Below are 5,083 nucleotides of genomic sequence, written 5' to 3'. Positions count from 1 at the left end.
GGGATGCCCCGGGGCGCCCCCGCTCAGCGCTCTCAGGCCGCGCTGACCCGCGCGGCTCCCGGCGTGAAGCGACATGTCCCGGCAGGCGCCGCCTTCCCCGGCCCCTCCGAGCCCGGCGTGGAGGGCGGGCCAAGGACGTGGTCACTGCATGGCGCGGGCAGCTCCGTACCCCGGACCTCAGCCGTCCTCGCCCGCCCCAGGGGCGTCCCCCGCCTCCCAGGCCTCACAGGAGGGTGGAAGGAAGGAAACTCCTGCCAGTTCCCAAACATGCACCGTTAGTGATGCAGCTCCCGCTTGGACTAAAAAGCCTCAGGAACAAGATCTGAGGTGGTTCTTGGTGATAGAAGCACATCTAGGATCCCTGAGGGTCTGGAGCTCCCTGGAAGTTGTTTCGGCAGGTGCTTCAGCACCTCCAGTCACTCCACCTCCCGGGTGTCCCATGTTTCAGAGCAGAGAGCGGGCTGACAGTGCATGTCACCACCACATGCAGGACCTCCTGCCTCTGGATCCATTCAGGGCAGGGATGGGGGTCAGGGTGCCCGATTCTTCCTGCAGGACATTGCCCAGCCTTGGGCATCTCCATCACCCTTCCAACTGTGTGCTGTGCACACAGCAGAGCCGATCTGTGTCATGGCTTTCCCATCACCTCCCAGACTGGGAACACTTTCCAAAATCAGGAAGTTTCTCACTGTATTGAGAGTGATCAAAACTACCAAAGTTTGCATGATGAAATCCAGTCATTACTGTTGTGAGGCAGGGTTCTTGCTCTGGCAAAACTTGGAGTGGAGCCAGCAGGATTTTGCCAAAGCCAGTGTGAGACTCGGGCCCAGCTGGCTGTAAAAGTGGCTTCCTGACAGCCCTGGGAAGACTGGAAAAGACACCACTTGCTATAGTGACTGATGAACAAATGGAGCTACCAGGCTGCTGAAGGGACTTCTGAACCACTGTGCGTGCATCCCCTGCACTCTGCTCCTGACGGGAGAGCGTTCTCCTAACTACAGTGTCGGAAACAGCAGCTCCTTTCTAAGTGAGAACACTCATCCTCTTCTCTCTCCTTCGAGATCTTCCAGACAGGTAAAAATCAGGCAAAGGAGCAGGGCATTGGGTTTTCCTCATAGTGTTTCTAGTTCTTTAGTATTTCCAAGAAATATTCAATTTTCTGGCTCCACCCTGTAGGATAAGGTTCAGATAAGGGAAAGACAGAAGGACAGAAAGAGGCAGTTTCTTAGTGTTTCTTAGCACACAAGACATCCTATCACTGCAGCACAGGATGGTCAGCTGAGTCATGGCTGCATTGGTGGTGGGAACCTGGAGTCACCTGTGTCTCCATGCTGTTGGGATGCAGATTGGCAGCAGGTGTGTGCGTTGCTCTGTAGGCATCAAGCTCTCATGTGCCCTCCCCACCCCATCTGCCCCTGGTAGACACGACACTGGGCCCGGCCTCTCAGCTCTCCTCCTCAGCACTGCTGGTGTGATGACACATCCCCACGAGGACCGGGAGGCAGGGCCTGGCTGCACGTGCCCACGCCATCTCTCTCTCTCCAGCAGCCCCACCTTTCTCACAAATGTGCCCCAGCACTTGCTCCCAAGCCACCTACCCCAAGTGTGCTGCACGGTCAATGTAGGTGGCTGTGCCCACACCTGAAACAAAGTCCAAAGCAGGAAGGCTTGTGTGGTCCACGTCCCAGCAGATGCGATAGCACAAGGGCTAAGTCCAGTCATAACACAGTATCCTATTGCTTTTTGCTAAGCTTACACAAACCATGTAAAAGCTACAGGCTTGATTTTGTCGTGACACTGTAGCATGGAGATCTGCCACATTTGCTCACAACTGGGTCAAACTGTCCTTGTGTTCAGCAAGAACCACTTCCAAAGACACATGGCTGCACTTGCCTGGCTTAGTGGCTTTGAATTGGTCCACCCTTTTCTCTAGCTCTCTCCCAAATCTCTTCCAAAGTAGTGAAAGAACAGAGGGGCCTCATCAGGAGGCTGGTATGGACATCACCAGTGACGTGACCCAGCACCTCGTGTGATGGAGAAGACGCCTGGGAGGTCTGTGAGGAGATGTGAGGCCCTGCTCAGTCCTGTGTGCTGTGCTGTGAGGGAGGCGATTACCCTCATCGGCGGCCTACATATCAAAGCACCAGGGGCAAGAATAAACAAACATCTTTGGCACTGTGCTCGTCTTCCATGAGCCAAAAGGCAGGTGTGTGTGTGTGTGTGTGTGTGGGTATAGCAAGTTTTCCAGCCATTTCCCTGAACTCAGCCCTGATGTTGCAAGAACTGCCTAGCTGTGAAAACACGTCCTCGCCTTGATTTATGCTGCTTGTGGGTAAGATGACTAAGAAGAAGGGGAAGAAAAAAAAAAAAAGGGCAGAACAGGAACAGAAATCCCAGTGGGAGCACGATGAGGGTGTGTGCCGATTTGGTGGGACAGTCAGGTTGGGGAAACTGCAGCCAGAGCTTCAGGCAGTAGGAAGAGTAGACCACAAACCACATGATATGTGTCATGATGTTCCACCTAAGACACAAAAGCATGCCACAAGTTTTATGAAGACAACTCTTTGGTAACAGTAAGGAAATTAATTCTTTTGTGTAATAGTAACATTTTTTTTCTCCTTCAGATGAGTTCCATATGTCCTCGTGATTTTTTACTTTTAAACACATCAGTTTTAGAACAAATCTTAAGTAACATTTAGCCTGCTTCTAAAGTAAATATTTACAAAAACATTAAATAATGGTTCTGATCTTTGGAAAATGTGGATTGCTCCCTACCTGCTACTGTTTTGTGCCTATCTGGAGTAATAGAGAAGCTTTGTAAAAAAGCCCAAGGCTGTAAAAGCAATATAACAATGTGATGAGCAGTAATCAGATGGGAAATACTGACTATTAAAAACTGTGAAGAGATAAGAGGGCTAAACTGCAAAGGGAAGTTTGCATTATTTTGGTTTAACAAATTTTAAGAAAACTGATGGGGGAATTGGCTTTTAATCTTACAAAAGCCATATTATTTTTTTTAAGCATAATAAATAGTGTTAGCTGATATTTACATCATGTATCATCTTCAAAGATCTTTACTAAACGAATATTAAGCATTTCACCAACTACTTAAAGGCAACCACTTTAGGGGTAGGGTGAGGCAACAAGTTACCGAGTGAGTTGTGCTAAAACAGGAAGCGAAGACAGCCAGATTCAATAAGGAGCCTGTGTGGGTACAAAACATATTTGTGGAGGCTTTAACAATATCTTTAATGAGGCAAAACAAAACCCCTTGTAATAGAGGGCAAATTTCTTTGTTAATGAGAAACTGGCACTGGAACTTGTAATTACAGTGAGTTTCCAACAGGTAAAGAAGGAAACAGCTTGTGAGGGATCAGTGTTTGTATGTGGGGAAATGTACCATTTTTTTTAACAGAACATGCTCCTTACAGGGCTAACTACCCTTTTGTCTCTGCCACTCCTCTCACCTTCCTCCCAGGAAAAACATTGTATTGCTGGCCTGTGCTGTATCAGTATTTTCCTGTCTCTGCCATGGTGTGCTCTCTTTTGAAGAATTTCAAGGCGCCCAGTGGATTTCAGCCTCTGCATTTCTTATGTCTTTCCCACAAAAAGGAGTTCTGGCTGACTCACTGACCTTCCCAAAACCTGTCCTATGTCAAAACTGAATGAGTGAGAACCCAGGTTTTCCTTTTTCCATGAATGAAGCCGAAAGTGTCTTCTGCTCCCGCCAGAGATGGCAAATGAGATTCAGTCTTTTTGTATGCTACAGATCACAGAATAATTCAGGTTGGAAGGGACTTCCTGAGGTCTCTGGTCCAACTGCCCTCACTCTGAGCTGGGTTAATTACAATGTCAGATCAGGTTGCTCAGGTCCAATTAAAGATCCTAATTAGATTTCTCTGCCCTCTTATCCACAGGTGGCATGACGTGTAGCTCTCCTGGACTCAAAAAGTACTGAGCACTGCTAGCTGTCATGCCATGACTTGTTCCTTGCCATGACACCTGTGCTGTGATGTGTCTGGCAAATAGATTTTCCCGCAGAAGACTGATTTTGATGTTAGCTGTCGTAGTCACATATAACGTTGCTCAGTCCTGCAGTTCATGATTTGAAACATGCAGTTGTCAGTGGAACAAGCCTCTGCTACTTAGGGCTGTCACACTGAAACCGCTGAATTATCACAACTGTTTTAATGTTTCACATCTTTTTTTTCTTGCGGATGTTGCAATCGATACAATGTAGTCACTGTAGTCAGTCTTATATTGCCTTGCCTGTTTGTCCCCCTGTGTCCAATTCGGCGTCTTTTGTCTCAGCATTCCAGAAACAAGCAATCCAGTTCTTGAAGAAAATCCCCTCTCAATGCTGACATCCTCCCTCCTAAGGACTAGGTATGAATTTTGCAGGCCAACCAGCATTAATAGCTTGTATTACATTTTGCAAAGTCTCACCTTGTGCTGTGGCCTCTGCAATGACAGACCACATCCTGCCTGAGACCAGGCGTGTAAATAGCTGAAGAAAACCCTTCCCAGTGTCAGACTCTGGAATGCATTCTCCCTCTGTATAAAGTTTAGTCTGTGCTTGTGTATGTATATAATATTACCTATGCACAACTCTAAGAAGGTGTATGTAGTGATGGGTGTGTGTTTATATATCTTACTGTGTTTGTATATATATATATATATATATATATACACATATATACACACACACAAAATGATGGGATAGGTGAGTGCTATTAATGCTCCATTATATGCTTTTCAATTCTTTTCCCCATCTTCTCAAAGATACTCTGGATTTGAGCCCATGCAGGCAGAAGCCTGTCCTTCTCTGATGTCCTTCTACTACAAGTGTGGTGGATCTCATCTTTTCAAGAATTTCTGCCTGCAGCTTAAGCAGAACATTGCTGTTCCATTCCTAAAACATATTAAATCAAAGAGATTGTGAAAAAAAATCTGAAAGCCACTCATCCACCTGAACAGCAGTAGTCTCCCTGCTGCATAGCAAAGGCTGTAGCTGTTTCTATAGTACAATAGATTGCCTCCTTGAGGCCTAATAAGCAAAGAGATTTCTTCCTGTTCAGCATAG

This window comes from Manacus vitellinus, unplaced genomic scaffold, assembly GCF_001715985.3.
Source record: "Manacus vitellinus isolate BGI_N305 unplaced genomic scaffold, ASM171598v3 scaffold_21_pilon, whole genome shotgun sequence".
NCBI classification, from domain to species: domain Eukaryota; kingdom Metazoa; phylum Chordata; class Aves; order Passeriformes; family Pipridae; genus Manacus; species Manacus vitellinus.
Note: the sequence above shows the minus strand (reverse complement) of the source record.